This window comes from Oncorhynchus kisutch, linkage group LG26 (assembly GCF_002021735.2).
Source record: "Oncorhynchus kisutch isolate 150728-3 linkage group LG26, Okis_V2, whole genome shotgun sequence".
Lineage (NCBI taxonomy): Eukaryota > Metazoa > Chordata > Actinopteri > Salmoniformes > Salmonidae > Oncorhynchus > Oncorhynchus kisutch.
The window spans coordinates 13,270,969-13,294,852 of NC_034199.2; the positions used below are offsets into that span (position 1 = coordinate 13,270,969).

Sequence of the window (23,884 nt, forward strand, 5' to 3'; positions counted from 1 at the left end):
GTCTTTTAGTAGTGGTTTCTTTGCAGCAATTCGACTGTGAAGGCCTCATCCTAACCAACCTGCCCTCCAAATACACCTCTGCTGTCTTCCACCAGGATCTCAGCGATCACTGCCTCATTGCCTGCATCTGTAATTGGTCTGCGGTCAAACGACCACCCCTCATCACTGTCAAACGCTCCCTAAAACACTTCAGCGAGCAGGCCTTTCTAATCGACCTGGCCTGAGTATCCTGGAAGGATATTGACCTCATTCTGTCAGTAGAGGAAAAAGTACTTTCCTCACCATCTTAAATAAGCATGCCCCATTAAAAAAATGTAGAACCAGGAACAGATATAGCCCTTGGTTCACTCCAGACCTGACTACCCTTGACCAGCACAAAAACATCCTGTGGCGTACTGCATTAGCATCGAATAGCCCCCGCGATATGCAACTTTTCAGGGAAGTTAGGAACCAATATACACAGCCAGTTAGGAAAGCAAAGGCTAGCTTTTTCAAACAGACATTTGCATCCTGTTGCACAAACTCCAAAACATTGTGGGACACTATAAAGACCATGGAGAATATGAGCACCTCCTCCCAGCTGCCCACTGAACTGAGGCTAGGAAACACTGTCACCACTAATAAACCCACAATAATTGAGAATTTCAATAAGCATTTTTCTTCGGCTGGCCATGCTTTCCACCTAGCTACCCCTACCGCGGTCAACAGCCCTGCACCCCCCACAGCAACTTGCCCAAGCCTCCCCATTTCTCCTTCACCCAAATCCAGATAGCTGATGTTCTGAAAGAGCTGCAAAATTAGGACCACTACAAATCAGCCCGGGCTAGACAATCTGGACCCTCTCTTTCTAAAATTATCCGCCGAAATTGTTGCAAACCCTATTACTAGCCTGTTCAACATCTCTTTCATATTGTCTGAGATCCCCAAAGATTGGAAAGCTGCTGCGGTCATCCCCCTCTTCAAAGGGGGGGGGACACTCTTGACTCACAGGGTCCAATCCTCTGGCCGACTATTTTCTCTGTATACATCAATGATGTCGCTCTTGCTGCTGGTGATTCTATGATCCACCTCTACTCAGACGACACAATTCTGTTTACTTCTAGCCCTTCTTTGGACACTGTGTTAACTAACCTTCAGACAAGCTTCAATGCCATACATCTCTCCTTCCGTGGCCTACAACTGGTCTTAAATGCAAGTAAAACTAAATGCATGCTCTTCAACCGATCACTGCCCACACCTGCCCGCCCATCCAGCATATCACTACTCTGGACGGTTCTGACTGATATGTGAACAACTACAAATACCTAGGTGTCTGGTTAGACTGTAAACTCTCCTTCCAGACTCACATTAAGCATCTCCAATCCAAAATTAAATCTAGAATCGGCTTCCTATTTCGCAACAAAGCATCCTTCACTCATGCTGCCAAACATACCCTCATAAAACTGACCATCCTACTGATCCTTAACTTCGGCGATGTCATTTACAAAATAGCCTCCAACACTCTACTCAGCAAATTCGATGAAGTCTATCACAGTGACATCCGTTTTGTCACCAAATCCCCATATACTACCCACCACTGCGACCTGTGTACTCTTGTTGGCTGGCCCTCGCTTCATATTCGTCGCCAAACCCACTGGCTCCAGGTCATCTATAAGTCCTTGCTAGGTAAATACCCGCCTTGTCTCAGCTCACTGGTCACCATAGCATTACCCACTCGTAGCACGCGCTCCAGCAGATATATTTCACTGGTCACCCCCAAATCCAATTGCTCTTCCGCCACCTTTCCTTCAAGTTCTCTGCTGCCAATGACTGGAACGAACTGCAAAAATCATTGAAGCTGGAGACTCATATCTCTCTCAGGTGCAGCTCACAGATCACTGCACCTGTACATAGCCAATTCAACTACCTCATCCCCATACTGTTATTTTTTTTTTTTATTTAGCTCCTTTAAACCCTAGTATCTCTACTTCCACACTCATCTTCTGCACAGCTTTCACTCCAGTGTTTAATTGCTATATTATAATTATTTCCCAACTGTGGCCTATTTATTGCCATACCTCCCTTATCCTACCTCATTTGCACACACTGTATATAGACTTTTTGTCTATTGTACTATTGACTGCATGTTTGTTTATTCCATGTGTAACAACTCTGTGTTGTTTTTTGTGTCGCACTGCTTTGCTTTATCTTGGCCAGGTCGCAGTTGTAAATGAGAACTTGTTCTTAACTAGCCTACCTGGTTAAATAAAGGTGAAATAAAAAAATAAAAATCATGCAGTCTCCTCTGAACAGTTGATGTTGAGATGTGTCTGTTACTTGAACTCTGAAGTAAAAAAATACTGCATTTTCTGAAGCTGGTAACTCTAATGAACTTGTCCTTTGCAGCAGAGGTAACAGTCCTCAAGAGAGCCAGTTTCCGCATAGCACTTGATGGTTGTTGTGACCGCAATTGAGGACTGACCTTCATGTCTTAAACTAATGATGGACTGTCATTCCTTTTTGCTCATTTGAGCTGTTTTTGCCATAATATGGACTTATAGGGCTATGTTTTGTATACCACCCCTACCTTGTCACAACAAGGCACACATGTTAATTGAAATGCATTCCAGGTGACTACCTCATGAAGCTGGTTGAAAGTGCCAAGAGTGTGCAAAGCTGTCATTAAGGCAAAGGGTGGCTCAAATATAAAATACATTTGGATTTTTTAAACACTTTTTTTGGTTACTACATGATTCCATATGTGTTATTATCATTTTGATGTCTTCACTATCATTCTACAATGTAGAAAATAGTAAATATAAAGAAAAACCCTGGAATGAGTATGTGTGTCCAAACTTTTGACTGGAATGACTACATTGTGTATGTTTATTTATACAGTAATTCTTATTCAATGTGTCCTCACCTGGGATTTGAACTCACAACCTCTTGGTTCACGGCATTCTGATATTTCTGCTACATCAACACGTCTGTGTCAATGGCTGATTTTACCTGTATTCCGACACTTTGGACTTCAAAGCACAGTGCCTTCAGAATGTATTCACACTCCTTTACTTTTTCCACATTTTAGTTGTGTTACAAAGTTGGATTAAAATGGATGTAATTGTCATTTTTAGTCAGCAATCTACATTCAATACTCTGTAACGTCAAAGTGTACATTACAAAACTTTTTATGAAAAATAGACCACTAATATGTCTTGATTAGATAAATATTCACCCCGCTGAGACAATTCATCTTCTCCGGTATCTGCTTCACTGATTTCTGCTCTTATAAAAGCCTGCGTTTTCAGCACGTTAACACTAGAAGCTTATTGCCTAAAATGGATCAATTGAAAGTGTGGGTTCACAGCTCCAATCTAGACGTGTTGGTCATTACTGAGACGTGGTTAAGGAAGAGGTGTTTTGAATACTGATGTTAACCTTTCTGGTTATAACCTTTTTCGGCAAGACAGATCTTCCAAATTTGGGGTAGTGGCAATCTTTTCCAAGGATCACCTTCGGTGCTCGGTTGTCTCCACAAGTTTGCTGGATTTAAGCATTACACTTTCAAATAGCTCTTTGTTGACTGTTGCTGGGTGCAATCGTCCTCCATCAGCACCGACCTGTATGTATGACTCCAAACACCCAGAAAGGCTACTATCCTTGATGTTATCTTCACAATAATCCTGATAGGTATCAGTCTGGGGTTTTCTGTAATGACCTTAGTAATCACTGTTTAACAGCCTGTGTTCGCAATGGCTGCTCAGGGAAACGACCTGTCCTGATTTGTCATAGACACTTGCTAAAAAACTTGAACAAGCAAGCCGTCCTTCATGAACTGGCCTCTGTAAAATGGTATAGAATCAGATTGAACCCCTCTGTCGAAGACGCTTGGACCTTCTTTTTTGCTTTTGTCAGTGGTATTGTTAACTCGCCCCCATAAAGAAAATGAGAATTAAAAACAGGTATAGCCCCTGGTTCGACCGTGATCTTGTCGAGTTACTCCACCTCAAGAATTGCATTTGACGATAGGCTCGGCACAGGCATACTCAGGCTGACTGGTTCTCATTCAGGCAAATGAGAAATAAGTGCACTCAGTCTATCCGGAAGGCCGAACTGAGGAGCAGTTCTCTCTCTATGGGTCTAACACCAAGAAGTTCTGGAAAATGGTTAAAGAGAATAAACCCTCCTTCTCACAGCTGCCCATGTCCCTTAAAGTTGATGATGTGGCTTTAACTGACAAGAAGCACATGACTGAGCTCTTTAATCACCACTTCATTAAGTCAGGATTCCTATTTGACTCAGCCATGCCTCCTTGCCCATCCAACATTTCCTCATCTCCCACCCCTTCTAATGCGAATATCACTGTCGCTTTGCCCTCTTTTTCCTCAGCCCAGGTACAAAGTTTCTCCCTGCAGGCAGTCATTGTGTCCGTTGTGCTAAAGGAGCTCCTGAAACTTGACCCCCACATTTTTTGGGGGTCAGATGGTTTAGACCCTTTCTTCTTTCTTCTACTTCTTCCTTTCTCCCTGGGCCGCTCCGCTTTTCAGTTCGCTGCAGCTAGCGACTGGAACGAGCTGCAACAAACACTCAAACAGGACAGTTTGATCTCAATCTCTTCGTTCAACGACTCAATCATGGATTATCGTACTGACAGTTGTGGCTGCTTTGCGTTATATAATGTTGTGTCTACCTTCTTGCACTTTGTGGTGTTGTTTGTGCCCAATCATTTTTGCACCATGTTTTGTGCTGCAACCATGTTGTGTTGCTACCTTGCTATGTTGTTGAATTAGGTCTTTCTGTGTTGTCTCTCTTTTCGTGATGTGTATTTTGGCCTATATACAGTTGAAGTCAGAAGTTTACATACACTTAGGTTGGAGTCATTAAAACTCCTTTTTCAAACACTCCACAAATTTCTTGTTAACAAACTATAGTTTTGACAAGTCGGTTAGGACATCTACTTCGTGTATGACACAAGTAACTTTTTCCAACAATTGTTTACAGACAGATTATTTCACTTATAATTCATTGTATCACAATTCCAGTGGGTCAGAAGTTTACATACACTAAGTTGACTGTGCCTTGGAAAATTCCAGAAGATGATGTCATGGCTTTAGAAGCTTCTGATGGGCTAATTGACATATTTTGAGTCAATTGGAGGTATACCTGTGGATGTATTTCAAGGCCTACCTTCAAACTCAGTGCCTCGTTGCTTGACATCATGGGAAAATCAAAAGAAATCAGCCAGGACCTCAGAAAAAAAATTGTAGACCTCCACAAGTCTGGTTCATCCTTGGGAGCTATTTCCAATCTCCTGAATGTACCACGTTCACCTGTACAAACAATAATACGCAATAATAAACACCATGGGACCACGCAGCAATCATACCACTCCGGATGGATGCGTTCTGTGTCCTAGAGATGAACGTACTTTGGTGCGAAAAGTGCAATTAAATCCCAGAACAACATCAAAGGACCTTGTGAAGATGCAGGAGGAAACTGGTACAAAAGTATCTATATCCACAGTAAAACCAGTCCTATATGACATAACCTGAAAGGCTGCTAAGTAAGGAAGAAGCAACTCCCCCGAAACCGCCATAAAAAAGCCAGACCATGGTTTGCAACTGCACATGGGGACAAAGATCATAGTTTTTGGAGAAATGTCTCTCTGGTCTGATGAAACAAAAATAGAACTGTTTGGCCATAATGACCATCGTTATGTTTGGAGGAAAAAGGGGGAGGATTGCATGCCGAAGAACACCATCCCAACCGTGAATCACGGGGGGGGGGGGCAGCATCATGTTGTGGGGGTCCTTTGCTGTAGGAGGGACAAGTGCACTTCACAAAATAGATAGCATCATGAGGGGGGAATATTATGCGGATATATTGAAGCAACATCTCAAGACATCAGTCAGGAAGTTAAAGCTTGGTCGCAAGTGGGTCTTCCAAATGGACAATGACCCCAATCATACTTCCAAAGTTGTGGCAAAATGGCTTAAGGACAACAAAGTCAAAGTATTGGAGTGGCCATCACAAAGCCCTGACCTCAATCCTATAGAAAATGTGTGGGCTGAACTGAAAAAGTGTGTGCGAGCAAGGAGGCCTATAAACCTGACTCAGTTACCCTCGCTCTGTCAGGAGGAATGGACCAAAATTCACCCAAGTTATTGTGGGAAGCTTGTGGAAGGCTACCCAAAACATTTGACCCAAGTTAAACAATTTAAAGATAATGTTACCAAATACTAATTGAGTGTATGTAAACTTCTGACCCACTGGGAATGTGATGAAAGAAATAAAAGTTGAAATAAATCATTCTCTCTAATACTAATACTAAAATGTATTTAACATGAGATCATGTTCTTATGAGATCACGTGTTCACATGTGGAATTCATGTGGTTTTTCCAATAAGGGTCACACTCAGATTAAAAATATATATATATTTAGAGGATTCAAGAAAGGCAAGATATTTGTGAACCATGCATGTGCTGTTTGGATAGCTCATCATATAGCCAACACCCTTGTCTTAAAATACGTGCAACTACTGTTTTAAAGTAGACTTATGACCAAACGTAGCAGGTCATCCATCCTCTTCCTCTCCGCTACCTCCTTTGGCATGGCTCCATTTGCGGACTCCACCCTGTTTAGCCATTCCATCCACTCCAGTCAATGTGCAAATCTGTTTCTATTTTCCAACACCCCCAGACCTTTGCTGTGGTGGTACATGTATCATATATCTGCTTCTTCTGTGAGTTTAGTCAATCTCTACATCAACTGAGCATGATCTAATTTACACATTTTACACAAGCTATTATACTCAAAGTTATTATAGCCTAGTCATTTTTACTTATACAGAGTTTAAGCTCTTTTTATATAGGCTATTAAATATAGCCTAATATAGGCTATTCTTACTTGTTACAATAGACTGTATGTCACGACTCCCACCGAAGGTGCCTGTTTGGGCGGCGCTCGGCGGTCGTCGTCGTAGGTCTACTAGCCGCCACCGATCCCTTTTTCCTTTTCTGTTCGTTTGGTCTTATTGGTTGCACCTGTCTCTTATTTTGTTTCTTGATTTATGTCTATGTAAGCCTGTTAGGCCCACCTATGTTTGTGCGGGATTGTTCCTCTGTTAGTTTGTGGATGTGCATTTGCATTTTATTTTCTCAGGACTGTTAGGGCTGGTCAGTTTTATGCACCTAGTGTTTTGGCGTGACCTTTTGTACCGGAATAAAATGAGATTGTCCAACCCTCTGCTCTCTGTGCCTGACTCCAAACCCACTACTCCTAGAAGATGTAATGGTTTTCTTCTGGTGAAAGAGAGGTGGACCAAAATGCAGCGTGTGTAGTTTTGTACATCTTTAATAAAGATGAAAGTACAACAATCTACAAAACAAGAAACGCGAAAAAACAAAAACAGTCCTATCTGGTGCCACAAACACAAAGACAGGAACAATCACCCACAAAACCCAACACAAAACAGGCTACCTAAATATGGTTCCCAATCAGAGACAATGACTAACACCTGCCTCTGATTGAGAACCATATCAGGCCAAACATAGAAATAGACAAACCAGACACAGAACATAGAATGCCCACCCAGCTCACGTCCTGACCAACACTAAAACAAGGAAAACACATCCGAATGATGGTCAGAACGTGACAGAAGACTTGACACTGTATATGAGATTTTTTTCCCCCATGCTGATCTTTGGCTTTTTGGGATGTTTTTTACGCTGCCTGCCTTGCAGGTAAATTACATTTCTGGCAGGCGTCATTTATATGCCATTAATCCTGTCTGGGGATGAGCATTCAGTACTGTATGTGCTGTGAGGTCTGTAATGTGGGTGCCACTGTGGTACAGAAAGGAAATCTAGGATCTATTTCACCACATTTTTACACTTAAGAAATGAGTGAGTGAATATAATGTCCCTCTTGTGTAATTATTTTTTGTTTCTTGTCTTATTATTTCTTTAAACCTAAAAATATCTCCAGTTTATCCCATAAGCAAGTAGTTTAGCCTAGTCAGTTGGTGTTACAATTAAAGAACTGGGCTATAAAGCCAGTCATTCCGCAAATTCATAACAATTGTTGGTTGAATGGAAATACCCTTATAACGTCAATCTACCTTGCTACAGCATGTAAAGTAGCTTTCTTTCTCTCAAGTGGATTGGCTACGACTCCATCGGATTACTTTCTGATTGGGCCGGCCTCTTGTCAATGTATGAGCTCTAACTCCAGGCACTACGATCTGTTCTCTTCGAGACAAATAGCGTTTCGCTTTAGGATGCTGAAGGCACCGCTCTCGCATCAGGACCAGAAGTCTGAATGGGATGGAGACGAAAAAATAGGTAGGCTCAGTTTGCATGTTTCTGCCGTCTATTGTACTGTTTCAGAGCCACTTTAATCAACTGTTTAGTAGCCTATGCCGGGGATTTGACTCAATGTAAATGAGTTTACCGTAATATTTACACGGTTGCGTTCACGGTCACAACCAGCTCATATCAGGCTACTGTTCACATTTTTTTTATTCAGTCGCGAGGTATTTCCTTAATTAACTCCTAAAAAACCACAGTGTAGCTCTAGCATCTGCGTGTTCCTGTGCCCTCCGCTGGACGCGAGCCCACTGATAATAGATGTATGATCTCTGCTCAATTGTGCAGCACTGAGCAACTCTTGATGGGCGCTATGTTGATAATGACAGTGGACTAGCCTGCTTCAAAATGAACTTCATTTTGGCGATTAGAAACTTGGTGTGAAGAAGCCTTCTAATAATCCAAATAAACGGGCAGGTTGTCTTAACTGTAGCTCTGTTCTAGGTACTGTTGTCTATATGGCATGTAGTGTCTGTAGTTTCTTCTGATATCTCTAAATCTCCCGCTGTCCTCTTGGCTGTACAGAGGCATATTCATCTAATAGTACCTTCATGTCTGTTATATCTACCGTCCTATGTCCAACCTCCAGAAAGATGAGAAGACTGAAAGACAGGAATGCCTATTTGCCAATGTTAGCCTAGACACAGGTATAGGACTTACTTCATTTAAAGTGTTACCATAAAGTTACACACTCTGTGTCTGTGTACAATACATTATGTCAATTTGGCTAAATTATATTGCGTCGCAGTTAAGTCATTTTACTAGTGCGTTTATTAAATCGTGCTGTGCCCACGCACATGATGCATCCCATATGGCCATGCATATGATTATGCTTTTAGGCTTACTGTAGCTTAGGAACATGATATATGCCAATTCTCTCTGTATGATTTGTCTGATACTAAAAAGCATAATTGTGATTTGAAACATAAACATGAGAATGTGATAGGCAGCACATCAACAATGCAAAGGCATAGCCTATACCTCTTCAGTTTGTATGCTTGATAATACCAATCTAGCACAATCTTCTTTTGGCAGAGATTTAGGTGTTTACAGAGAAAATGAAAATGTCCGCCTTTGACTACAATCACTTTAATTTATGTCGTTTTGTGCTGCTGTCAAAGAGTTCTGCTCCCTTACACGGTGAGAGCCTGTAGGTCTCTCGTCAGTGCCCTCAATGTGACTGCCTCCTTTCAACAGGCGCTCACAGGCTTACATTCATGTTGAATATGCTGAGTCCTTGGTTTTTGCCTTTTTGACCTCAAACATGTGGTGAATTTGTTTAGCACATCTATTTTATTATATGAGATTCCTCTTGAAGTCTGCAAAAGTGGGACTGCTTATATAAATGTTCTCCCTTTTGGCTTTTCATCCGTGGCAGTCATGTAGTTGTAGGTTCTGCCTTTAACCTTGATGTGGAGTGTGTGGTGTCCAATTTCAGTTATTGGTTTGGTATCTAACAAATGCTACTGTGCTCCTCATCCATCTTCCTTAGATCTCCACTGTAATAATCTTTGTCATTGCCAATATAAATCAAACCTCTTGCTCATACTACCACACCCGCACCAATAAAACATGCACATCTGCAGAACATAGAGACACAGGTTGTGTGAAAAAATCCTGGCATGCACAGGCTCTATCGTATCCCCATTTCTGCCTTGTGTTTTAACTACAGCTTTGAATCTAGTATCTTGACATTGATATATCGATTGCAGCTTCAATAGACGTGGGAGTTAATTGATTACATTTTTTTGCATTGACATACTGTGACATTTGCTGCAGCAGGAGGCCAAATGGGGAACCACACAACAATGCATGTGAAATGTATTCCAAGGAATGATTTTCAAAGATGGGTCTGGTTGGGTTCACGACTCCTGCAGAATTTCTAGTGAAAAATATAATGCCAAGGAAATAATTTAAGTGGGTGAATATGAAAGTCTGCAAGCCTATAATTAAAACAATAGGACTTGGTTTATCGTACATTTTCAGAACAGATGAAACAGTTACCAGTAGGTACATCTGTTAGATATTTGTTTCATCGCCCAATATCTTCTCATGATATTCTTCATTCCCAAACCAAGGCTTGTATTTGATGAAAGGGGGGCAAAATAAAATAAGTACACAGGCATGTGTGTTTTTGCAGAGCTTTAGTAGAGCTTTAGGAGTTGCCTTTACCTGTTTACCTGCATTATATATTTAAAGCCCAGTTCCTGAAGAGGCACTGGAGCTATAATTGGGTTTCTCTGAGGGAATTGTCTGGCTCTCAAGGCCCACTGGCATGGTCATTGTGGAATTCGGTGTTCCACAGCTCTGGATAAAGTGGATCACAGAATAAATGTTATTGGCAGAACAAATCAGTTAGACGGGGATTTGAGTTCTATTGGCAGGTACGTACAGTACCAGTCAAAAGTTTGGAATCACGTAGTAAACAAAAAAGTGTTAAACAAATAAAATGTATTTTATATTTTATATTCTTAAAAGTAGCCACCCTTTGCTTTGATTACAGATTTGCACACTCTTGTCATTCTCTCGACCAGCTTCACCTGGAATGCTTTTCCAACAGTCTTGAAGGAGTTCCCACATATGCTGAGCATTTGTTTGCTTGTTTTCCTTCACTTTGCGGTCCAACTCATCCCAAACCATCTCAATTGGGTTGAGATCGGGTGATTGTGGAGGCCAGGTCATCTGATGCGGCACTCCATCAATCTCCTTCTTGGTCAAATAGCCCTTACATAGGGGCCTTCCGAGTGGAGCGGTGGTCTAAGGCACTGCATCGCAATTGTGCCACTAGAGATTCTGGGTTCGAGTCCAGGCTCTGTCGCAGCCAGCCATGAACGGGAGACCCATTGGGGTGGGGCACAATTGGCTCAACGTCGTCCGGGTTAGGGGAGTGTTTGGCAGGGATGTCGTTGTCCCATCGCGCAATAGTGACTCCTGTGGCGGGCCGGGCGCAGTGCACGCTGACAAGGTTGCCAGGTGTACAGTGATTCCTCCGACACATTGGTGTGGCTGGCTTCCAGGTTAAGTGGGCATTGTATCAAGAAGCAGTGCAGCTTGTTTGATTTATGTTTCGGAGGACGCACGGCTCTCGACCTTTGCCTCTCCCGAGTCCGTATTGGAGTTGCAGCGATGAGACAAGACTGTAACTACCAATTGGATACTATGAAAAAAGAGGTGGAGGTGTGTTGGGTCATTGTCCTGTTGAAAAACAAATGAAAGTCCCACTAAGCAAAAAAACTGAATGCTGTGTAGCCATGCTGGTTAAGTGTGCCTTGAATTCTAAATAAATCATCGACAGTGTCACCAGCAAAGCACTATCACACCTCCTCCTCCATGCTTCACAGTGGGAACCACACATGCATAGATAATCTGTTCGCCTACTCTGCGTCTCACAAAGACACGGCGGTTGGAACAAATTTGGACTGTAGTTTCTCTTGTCTTATTTAAGCTGTTCTTGCCACATAAATTTGACCAAATAAGGCTATCTTCTGTATACCACCCCTACCTAGTCACAACTCAAATGATTGTCTCAAACGCATTAAGAAGGGACACCTGTTAATTGAAATGCATTCCAGGTGACAACTTCATGAAGCTGGTTGAGAGAATCCCAAGAGTGTGCAAAGCTGTCATCAAGGCAAAGGCTGGCTACTTTGAAGAATCTCAAATATAAAATATATTTTGATTTGTTTAACACGTTTTTGGTTACTACATGGTTCCATATGTGTTATTTAATAGTTTTGATGTCTTCACTATTATTCTACAATGTAGAAAATAGTAAAAATAAAGAAAAACCGTGGAATGAGTAGGTGTGTACAAACTTTTCACTGGTACTGTATGTAAATGAGACATGTGTCGTGGAAATTTCCTCTATTTACCAAATCATGGGAGCAAACCACACACACAAGTCAGAGTTAGTTATCAAAGTCCATCTTTAATTATATAAGCTCTATAGCATTTTGACTTTCAACAGTTCAGTATCTCTAATGAAAAGTTGAGAGTACCCAACATAATGGCAAATGGGTTCCTTTATAGCAAAGATCCACCCCCTCCTAGACGACATGACAAAACACAGGTCTTAGGAACTTACACAAAGAAAGGCTTTACTTCAGAGAGGAGTATCCCCTAGCCAGACAGAGTTGGCTATAAATTATCGTTCAGTTTGGCCTCCTAAACAAAGCTCTTATCTCGTCCTTGGTACAAAATGATACCAAGACATTACCCCCACCCTATGATATATATCAAATTGTCATTTAGATAGAACCAATTCTAAATACAACCAATCCTGGACAAACTCACAGAGACACACTGACTGGTACACAGACATTGTGGAGCAAAAGATATGTTTACACATGATGACACTTTGACCTCTCCACTCTCTGCGGCCCATGCAACTTAGTCTTGACATAGAACAGATAACTGCAACCTCGCCACAGTATTATACAAAAATACCATTCTGATGAGAAGTAACTTACACATATTTGATGAATATAAAACATCTTACATATGTTACCAACAAATTCTGAATCTTCCACGACACATGTCTGTATTTAATTTTCTATAAATTAGCACCATTTTCTAAAAACATGTTTTCACTTTGCCATTATGGGGTATTGTGTATAGATGAGTTCAATATACAGTGGGGCAAAAAACGATTTAGTCAGCCACCAATTGTGAAAGTTCTCACACTTAAAAAGATGAGAGAGGCCTGTCATTTTCATCATAGGTACACTTCAACTATGAAAAAAAATCCAGAAAATCACATTGTAGGATTTTTAATGAATTTATTTGCAAATGATGGTGGAAAATAAGTATTTGGTCACCTACAAACAAGTAAGATTTCTGGCTCTCACAGACCTGTAACTTCTTCTTTAAGAGGCTCCTCTGTCCTCCACTCGTTACCTGTATTAATGGCACCTGTTTGAACTTGTTATCAGTATAAAAGACACCTGTCCACAACCTCAAACAGTCACACTCCAAACTCCACTATGGCCAAGACCAAAGAGCTGTCAAAGGACACCAGAAACAAAATTGTAGACCTGCACCAGGCTGGGAAGACTGAATCTGCAATAGGTAAGCAGCTTGGTTTGAAGAACTCAACTGTGGGAGCAATTATTAGGAAATGGAAGACATACAAGACCACTGATAATCTCCCTCGATCTGGGGCTCCACGCAAGATCTCACCCCGTGGAGTCAAAATGATCACAAGAATGGTGAGCAAAAATCCCAGAACCACACGGGGGGACCTAGTGAATGACCTGCCGAGAGCTGGGACCAAAGTAACAAAGCCTACCATCAGTAACACACTACGCCGCCAGGGACTCAAATCCTGCAGTGCCAGACGTGTCCCCCTGCTTAAGCCAGTACATGTCCAGGCCCGTCTGAAGTTTGCTAGAGAGCATTTTGATGATCCAGAAGAAGATTGGGAGAATGTCATATGGTCAGATGAAACCAAAATATAACTTTTTGGTAAAAACTCAACTCGTCGTGTTTGGAGGACAAAGAATGCTGAGTTGCATCCAAAGAACACCATACCTACTGTGAAGCATGGGGGTGGAAACATCATGCTTTGGGGCTGTTTTTCTGCAAAGGGACCAGGACAACTGATCCGTGTTAAGGAAAGAATGAATGGGGCCATGTATCGTGAGATTTTGAGTGAAAACCTCCTTCCATCAGCAAGGGCATTGAAGATGAAACATGGCTGGGTCTTTCAGCATGACAATGATCCCAAACACACCTCCCAGGCAACGAAGGAGTGGCTTCGTAAGAAGCATTTCAAGGTCCTGGAGTGGCCCAGCCAGTCTCCAGATCTCAACCCCATAGAAAATCTTTGGATTTGAAAGTCCATGTTGCCCAGCAAGAGCCCCAAAACATCACTGCTCTAGAGGAGATCTGCATGGAGGAGTGGGCCAAAATACCAGCAACAGTGTGTGAAAACTTTGTGAAGACTTACAGAAAATGTTTGACCTCTGTCATTGCCAACAAAGGGTATATAACAAAGTATTGAGATAAACTTTTGTTATTTACCAAATACTTATTTTCCACCATAATTTGCAAATAAATTCCTAATAAATCCTACAATGTGATTTTCTGGATTTCTTTCCCTCATTTTGTCTGACATAGTTGAAGTGTACCTATGATGAAAATTACAGGCCTCTCTCATCTTTTTAAGTGGGAGAACTTGCACAATTGGTGGCTGACTAAATACTTTTTTGCCCCACTGTATATTGAACTCATCTATACACAATACCCCATAATGGCAAAGTGAAAACATGTTTTTAGAAAATGGTGCTAATTCATAGAAAATTAAATACATACATGTCTCATTTACATACAGTACCAGTGAAAAGTTTGTACACACCTACTCATTCCAGGGTTTTTCTTTATTTTTACTATATATATATTACTATATATATATATACATATCCATTTGGAATTCAGGTTGTAACACAACAAAATGTGGAATAATTCAAGGGGTATAAATTCAATATATATACTGTATATAGATAAGTATGTGGACACCCCTTCAAATGATTGGATTCAGCTATTTCAGCCACACCCGTTGCTGACAGGTGTATAAAATCGAGCACACAGCCATGCAATCTTCACAGACAAACATTGGTAGTAGAATGGCCTTACTGAAGAGCTCAGTGACTTTCAAAGTGGCACCTTCATTGGATGCCACCTTTCCAACAAGTCAGGTAGTCAAATTTCTCCCCTCCAAGAGCTGCCCCGGGCAACTGTAAGTATTGATATTGTGAAGTGGAAAGGTATAGCAGCAACAACGAATCAGCCGCGAGGTGGTAAGCCACAAAAAAACAGGACCGCCGAGTGCTGAAGCGTGTAGCACATCAACATTTTCTGTCCTCGGTTGTAACACTTACTACCGAGTTCCAAACTGCCTATGGAAGCAAAGTCAGCACAAGAACTGTTCGTCGGGAGCTTCATGACATGTTTTCCATGGCCGAGCAGCCGCACTCAAGCCTAAGATCACCATGCACAATGCCAAGCGGCGGCTGGAGTGGTGTAAACTCGTTGCCATCGGTCTCTGGAGCAGTGGAAACGAGTTCACTGGAGTGATGAATCACGAATCTGGGTTTGGTGGATGCCACCTGCCTGAATGCATAGTGCCAACTGTAAAGTTTAGTGGAGGAGGAATAATGGTCTGTGGCTGTTTTTCATGGTTAAGGCTAGGCCCCTTAATTCCAGTGAAGGGAAATCTTAACGCTACAGCATACAATGTAATTCTAGACGGTTCTGTGCTTCCAACTTTGTGGCAACAGTTTGGGAAAGGCCATTTTCTGTTTCAGCATGACAATGCCCTCGTGCACAGTGAGGTCCTGCACAGTGCCCTGACCTCAACCCCATCAAACACCTTTGTGATGAATTGAAATGCCGACAGCAAGCCAGGCCTAATTGCACAACATTAGTGCCCGACCTCACTAATGCTCTTGTGGCTGAATGGAAGCAAGTCCCTGCAGTAATGTTCCAACATTTAGGGGAAATCCTTATCAGAAGAGTGGAGGCTGTTATAGCAGCAATGGGGGGGACCAACTCCATATTAGAGGTCGACCGATTAATCGGAATGGCTGATTAATTATGGCCGATTTCAAGTTTGCATAATAATCGGAAATCTGTATTTTTGGGTGCTGATTTTGACAATATTTTTATTTCATTTTATTTTTTACACCTTTATTTAATCTTTATTTAACTAGCCAAGTCAGGAACGAGGCAGAACGACAGATTTTTACATTGTCAGCTCGGGGGATCCAATCTTGCAACCTTACAGTTAACTAGTCCAACGCTCTAACCACCTGCCTCACGAGGAGCCTGCCTGTTATGCGAATGCAGTAAGCCAAGGTAAGTTGCTAGCTAGCATTAAACTTATCTTATAAAAAACTATCAATCAACAACTGTCGTTGCTCAATGTGTACTTAACCATAAACATCAATGCCTTTCTTAAAATCAATACACAAGTATATATTTTTAAACCTGCATATTTAGCTAAAGGAATTCCAGGTTAGCAGGCAATATTAACCAGGTGAAATTGTGTCACTTCTCTTGCGTTCATTGCACGCAGAGTCAGGGTATATGCAACAGTTTGGGCTGCCTGGCTCTTTGCGAACTCATTTGCCAGAATTGTACGTAATTATGACATAACATTGAAGGTTGTGCAATGTAACAGGAATATTTAGACTTAGGGATGCCACCCGTTAGATAAAATACAGAACGGTTCCGTATTTCACTGAAATAATAAACGTTTTGTTTTCGAAATTATAGTTTCTGAATTCGATCATATTAATGACCAAAGGCTGGTGTTTCTGTGTGTTATTATGTTATAATTAAGTCTGATTTGATAGAGCAGTCTGACTGAGCAGCAGCAGGCCCGTAATCATTCATTCAAACAGCACTTTCGTACGTTTTGCCAGCAGCTCTTCGCAAGCACAGCGCTGTTTATGACTTCAAGCCTATCAGCCTAATGGCTGGTGTAACCAATGTGAAATGGCTAGCTAGTTAGCTGGGTGTGCATTAATACTGTTTCAAACGTCACTCGCTTTTAGATTTGGAGTAGTTATTCCCCTTGCGCTGCAAAGGCTGCGGCTTTTGTGGAGCGATGGGCAACGATGCTTCGAGTGTGGCTGTTGTCGATGTGTTCCTGGTTCGAGCCCAGGTAGGGGCGAGGAGGGGGACGGAAGCTATACTGTTACACTGGCAATACTATAGTGCCTATAAGAACATCCAATAGTCAAAGGTATATGAAATACAAATGGTATAGAGAGAAATAGTTCTATAAATACTATATTAACTACAACCTAAAACCTCTTACCTTGGAATATTGAAGTCTCATGTTAAAAAGAACCACCAACTTTCATATGTACTCATGTTCTGAGCAAGGAACTTAAACGTTAGCTTTTTTACATGGCACACATTCTTACATGGCACATATTACTTTCTTCTCCAACACTTTGCATTATTTAAACCAAATTGAACATGTTTCATTATTTTTTTGAGGCTAAATTGATTTGATTGATGTTTCATTCATTTTTCATTCAGCAGGCAAGGTACAGTAGGCCTACTTCGACGTGTGCTCAGGTGCGCTCCCTCAATGTTATCAGGACAGAGAAACCAGACAAATGCTCATTGCTCACATGGAGCTCACCATACAAAAGACATTGAAAAAAATGACAACTTGTAAAATGATGCTTATGAAATAAAGGAAAACTTTTTTCTCAGAAGTGTAACAGGTTGTGAACTCTGCAAACAACATTTCCACTCCGATAATGACAACGGCAAATGACTGTCAGTAATACAGGCATAAAAAATTGTCAAAGACTCCAGCCACCCTAGTCATAGACTGTTCTCTCTACTACCGCATGGTGAACCCTATTCGAATCAGTGACATACAGGGCATTTGGAAAGTATTCAGACTCTTTGACTTTTTCCACATTTTGTTATGTTACAGCCTTTTTCTAAAAGTGATTAGATGCGGGGGTTTTCCTCATCAATCTACACACAACACCCCTTAATGACAAAGCATAAACTGATTTTTATACATTTTTGCAAATGTATAAAACAATGTTTTTTTAATGAAATATCACATTTACAAAGGTATTCAGTCCCTTTACTCAGTACTTTGTTGAACCACCTTTGGCAGTGATTACAGCGTTGAGTCTTCTTGGGTATGACGCTACAAGCTTGGCACAACTGTATTTTGGGAGTTTCTCCCATTCTTCGCTGCAGATCCTCTCAAGCTCTGTCAGCTTGGATGGGGAGTGTCACTGCACAGCTACATTCAGGTCTCTCTAGAGATGTTCGATCGAGTTCAAGTCCAGGCTCTGGCTGGGCCACTCAAGGACATTCTGAGACTTGTCCCGAAGCCACTCCTGCGTTTTTTGGGCTGTGTGCTTAGGGTCGTTGTCCTGTTGGAAGGTGAACCTTCGCCCCAGTCTGAGGTCCTGAGCGCCTGGAAAAGATTTCCATCAAGGATCTCTGTACTTTTCTCCGTTCATCTTTCCCTCGATCCTGACTAGTCTCCCATTCTCTGCCGTTGAAAAACCTCCCGACAGCATGATGCTGCCACCACTGTGCTTCACTGAAGGGATGGTGCCATGTTTCCTCCAGATGTGATGCTTGGCATTCAGGCCAGTGTTCAGTCTTGGTTTCATCAGACCAGAGAATCTTGTTTCTCATGCTTTGTGAGTCCTTTAGGTGCCTTTTGGCAAACTGCAAGCGGGCTCTTGGTCACCTCTCGACCAAGGCCCTTTCCCCCCCCCCCCCCGTTTGCTCAGTTTGGCCAAGCAGCCAGCTCTAGGAAGAGTCTTGGTGATTCCAAACTTCTTCCATTTAAGAATGATGGAGGCCACTTTGTTCTTGGGGACCTTCAATGCCTCAGACATTTTTTGGTACCCTTCCCCAGATCTGTGCCTTGATACAATCCTGTCTCTGAGCTCTACTGTCACACCCTGATCTGTTTCACCTGTCCTTGTTATTGTCTCCACCCCTCCAGGTGTTGCTTGTTTTCCCCAGTGTATTTATCCCTGTGTTTCCTGTCTCTCTGTGACAGTTCGTCTTGTATGCTTCCAAGTCAACCAGTGTTTTTCCCGTTCTCTTGGTTTTTGCTATTCTCCTTTTTCTGGTCCTCCCGGTTTTGACCCTTTCCTGTTTCTGGACTCTCTACCCGCCTGCCTGACCATTCTGCCTGTCTTGACCTCAAGTCTGTCTGCCACTCTGTACCTCCGGGACTAGTTTTGACCTTTGCCTGTCCATGACCATTCTCTTGCCTACAACTTTTGAATTATTAAACATCTTAAACTTCAACCATCTTCCTCCTGTATCTGCATCTGAGTCTCGCCTTGTGTCATGGTATCTACAGGCAGTTCCTTCGACCTCATGGCTTGGTTTTTGCTCTGACATGCACTGTAAACTGTGGGACCTTATATAGACAGGTGTGTGCCTTTCCAAATCGTGTCCAATCAATTGAATTTACCACAGATGAACTCCAATCAAGTTGTAGAAAGATCTCAATGATCTCATTGGATGACCAATGGAAACAGGATGCACCTGAGCTCAATTTCGAGTCTCATGGCAAAGTTCTAAATACTTACGTAAATAAGGGATTTCTGTTTTACATTTTTTATAGATTTTCTAAAATTTCAAAAAACCTGTTTTCGCTTTGTCATTATAGTGTATGGTGTGTAGATTGATGAGGGACATTTAAAAAAATCCATTATAGAACAAGGCTGTAACGTAACAAAATGTGGAAAAGTCAAGGTATCTGAATAATTTCCCGAATGCACTGTATCTATATCCTCCACTACGCCACGGCTGAGTATTGTTTCAGTAACACATCTTCAGTTGCTTTCATGTTTTTGGTATCCAAACAGAAATAAAACTTTTGTAAATGTGGCAAATGCTAGATGGTTGTCTTTTTGGTTTTCCTGATATTGTCGTTTTGATTGTTTCATTCACTAAATTTGATGGCATCATTGTGAGCCAACTCTCTATACTTATGTGGCACATTATCACTATACTGATTAGCCCTGGTCTCATATCTTGATTCCATAGTTGGACCCAAAACCTGATTAGGAAGTATGCATTGTAACTTCTGATAACATTAGTAATTACTTTTTATCTTATCAGTATGCAGGATAGTATTTTGCATTCTCAGTGTTTCATCTATTTTATGCAATCTACAATTTCATGGGCAAGTGATTTCACTTTAGATGGAATCCCAGATTCCCAGTTTAGCCTTGTGTGTTACTCTGAAACACTGCACAGAACTGTTTTTAGTCATTTGGATTTCAGTAACGCTATTTAATATTTTAGTACATGTTTTAAAAAAGAAAACGTTGAAATGCAAGTATTCATAGGAGATGCCTTATATAGAGTATGGTGAGAGGTGTTGGGAGTGCATTGAAGTCTTGCTGTAAGCATCCATCAGTTGGTTCCTGTTCGTATAATATACCCTTTAACTGAGCCATCCAAGTACATGGGACCTCAAGATACATCTAGGAATTCAGATTTTGGTTAAGCAGAGTATGCAGGTTTACAATGTTGAAATGTACCATGCTATGTTACTAACAGGACATGACACAAAAGATTGTTCCAGTATATAAACCCAGGCAATTTACAAGCATAAAAACAAACTGAAAGAAATGTGCTTGAATTGTAGATTTTAGTGTCCTACCTTTACTTGATTTACGTATTTATCTCTTTAAGCTGCCTCAATATCTCATCGCAGGGAGAGTGCAATCAATGCTCTGAGAGCTGCATAGTGCTTAAAAGATGGAAAACAAACCCTGTCCCAGCTTCCCGCTATATTTCTGACACCTCTCTGCTATAGTATTGGGCTTCGCAATTTTTCGGGAGGTACGTGTGGACGCAGGAGTTGTCTTAAAACCAAATAAATAACTCTCTGTGCACAGCGGAAAAAAACAAGCTCTGAATACTTCCCAGCCTCTGGACAATATCCCAGGCTGACTTGCTCTCAGCTGTTTGTGTGGCAGGCTACAGCATCCTGGTTTTATGCTCATTCTGTTGTTAGCATTCCAATCCCCCTTTGCACAGGTCTCATTACTTGTCTCTTCCGTCTTTAACGGAAGGTCTCTGAAGGAAACATTAGCAATCAAATGAAACTCTGGAGCATACACACCACAGGTGTTCCTCTCAGTGCATACTGATGAGCTGCTGCTAACTGACTGAAACACTGAACTTGTACACAGCTATCCGAAAGGGCAGCAGACAAAGACATGGTGTTGTTGAGTGGGAACCTTGTTGTTTAACCAGTAGGTGTTGTATAGGAGGGATGCCCGTTATCATCCATGGACACGTTTGGCTGGTTGTTTACCTCAACACCGAAGTCAGTAAACAAAGCTTGGAGTAGACACTCTTTTCCTTATGCTCGAATGTCATTCAAGTTTAGATGTATCATTCTTTTGTTATAATAAGCCACTGTATATGCTGTTTGAAGCCACAACATGCAAAACATAATTATTGAAATGTGCGGCCGCTCCACAAAATGTTTAATATTATGTAGAGACTTAAATCATTGATCATTGTTTATCTTGCTTTGTTTTTCTATGATTTTGCCTATTCACAAAGATGATTGACAACCAGTTGTAGAAACTGCATGTATCACTTGCAACCCGTTTATTTAGTAATCCCATTTTACACAGAATTATGTATGAACATTTCCTTCCTTCTCCAGTCGGTGATAAATATGCAAACGTTCATAAAGAATGGAGGAAATTTCAAAGAAAACAATATGGGAAGGGAGCACTTGCGGAATATTGGTCTGCCTCCCTCCTTGTCCCAGCTGCCTGATAGGAGAAGAGTGGTTCTGAGGCCTCTTGAGAATTTGACTTGATTTCCCTTGTGATCAGGGCATGTTTTCAGTGATTTCACAAAGCCGACTGAACCCATGACCTTGAGATGACGGCAGCCATGAAAAGTAGGGCTAGGAATTGCCATGGACCTCACGATACGATATTATCACGATACTTAGGTCCCGATACAATATTTATTGTGATTCTCATGATTCTATATGTATTGCGATTCGATACGGTGATGTTATTGTGATTTGATGTTCCAAAGATATTGCTCACTATAAAGTGCATTTGGAAAGTATTCAGACCCCTGGACTTTTCCCCCATTTTGAATACTTACTTACATACGTATTTAGATCCTTTGCTATGATACTCGAAATTGAGCTCAGGTGCATCCTGTTTCCATTGATCGTCTTTGAGATTCTTCTAGAACTTGATTGGAGTCCACCTGTGGTATATTCAATTGATTGGACATGATTTGGAAAGGCACACACCTGTCTATATAAGGTCCCACCGTTGACAGTGTATATCAGAACAAAAACCAAGCCATGAGTTTGAAGGAATTGTCCATAGAGTTCCGAGACAGGATTGTGTCGAGGCACAGATTAGGGGAAGGGTACCAAAAAATGTTTGCCGTATTGAAGGTCTCCAAGAACACAGTGGCCTCCATCACTCTTAAATGGAAAACATTTTGAACCACCATGACTCTTCCTAGAGCTGGCCACCCGGCCAAACTGAGCAATTGGGGGAGGAGGGCCTTAGTCAGGGAGGTGACCCAAGAACCCGACGGTCACTCTGACAGAGCTCCAGAGTTCCTTTGTTGAGATGGGGGAACCTTCTAGAAGGACAACCATCTCTGCAGCACTCCACCAATCAGGCCTTTATGGTAGAGTAGCCAGACGTAAGCCACTCCTCAGTAAAAGGCACATGACAGCCCGCTTGGAGTTTGCCGACAGCCCGCTTCGAATTTGCCAAAAGGTACCAAAAGACTCACAGACCATGAGAAACAAGATTATCTGGTCTGATGAAATCAAGATTGAACTCTTTGGCCTGAATGTCAAGTGTCACATCTGGAGGAAACCTGGCACCTACGATGAAGCATGGTGGTGGCAGAGTCATGATGTGGGGATGTTTTTCAGTGGCAGGGACTGGGAGAGTAGTCAGCATCGAGGGAAAGATTAACATAGCAAAGTACAGAGAGAACCTTGATTAAAACCTGCTCCAGAGCTCTCAGGACCTCAGACTGGGGCGAAGGTTCACCTTCTAACAGGACAATGACCCTAAGCACACAGCCAAGACAATGCAGGAGTGGCTTCGGGACAAGTCTCTGAAGGTCCTTGAGGGGCCCAGCCAGAGACCGGACTTGAACCTGATCGAACATCTCTGTAGATATCTGAAAATAGTTTTGCAGGAACACTCCCCATCCAACCTTACAGGGCCTGAGAGGATCTGCAGGGATCTGCTAAAGGCGCTTCAACAAAGTACTGATTAAAGGGTCTGAATACTTAATAATAATAATAATTTCAGTTTTTTATTTTGAATACATTTGCAAAAAGTATAAAAAACGTGTTTTTGCTTTGTCATTATTGGGTATTGTGTGTAGATTGATGAGGGAAAAAAACGATTGAATACATTTTAGAATAAGGCTGTAAATGTAACAAAATATGGAAAAAGTCAAAGGGTCTGAATACTTTCCGAATTCACTGTATGTCTGCTGCAGAGAGACTAGAGATCACGAGAAAACGAGTTTTGATCAGTCATGGAATTGAAAGTGCTAAAAATATGTTTGCTCACTATTTAAAAAGAAGTTGGAGAACAAGCAATAGGATAAAAAATACCTAGCAGTTAATTTTTTTATTGATACTTGGTGTCAAAGTAGTGATATTATATAATCCAAAATAATATAGCGATATTTAACTGTGGCGATCCCCCCCGTCCATCCTTCCGTCACTAATGAAAAAACAAATGGACTTTTACAGTGTTGCAGCTGTAATATACTATAATAACCCCATTTTAGGGGGTTGGTAAGAGAAACACAGATGTTGTTGTTTATGTTCTGTTCTTTCTAGTGGCGTTTTAGACATGCTGCTAGAGCCCTGTGTGTGGAATAAAGGGCTGTGAAAGACAGGATTAGTTTTCTGCAGTGCACTGCACACATAATCATGTAAACCTCAGTCTGCCGCTCGCTGTCTGGCTGTTTAGGATTAAGCTGGGGAATC

The 23,884-nt window shown here is 41.6% G+C and overlaps 1 protein-coding gene across 1 annotated transcript in view; it reads left to right on the forward strand.

Moving 5' to 3' along the window:
• Nucleotides 1-8,233: 8,233 nt before the first annotated feature.
• The window catches only part of b3galt1b (UDP-Gal:betaGlcNAc beta 1,3-galactosyltransferase, polypeptide 1b), a 138,779-nt gene continuing 123,128 nt past the window's right edge, over nt 8,234-23,884 (forward strand). Inside the window, exon 1 of the mRNA XM_031805402.1 lies at nt 8,234-8,322. The gene's annotated coding sequence lies outside the window, so the exon portion shown is untranslated. The remainder of the gene's footprint in view (nt 8,323-23,884) is intronic.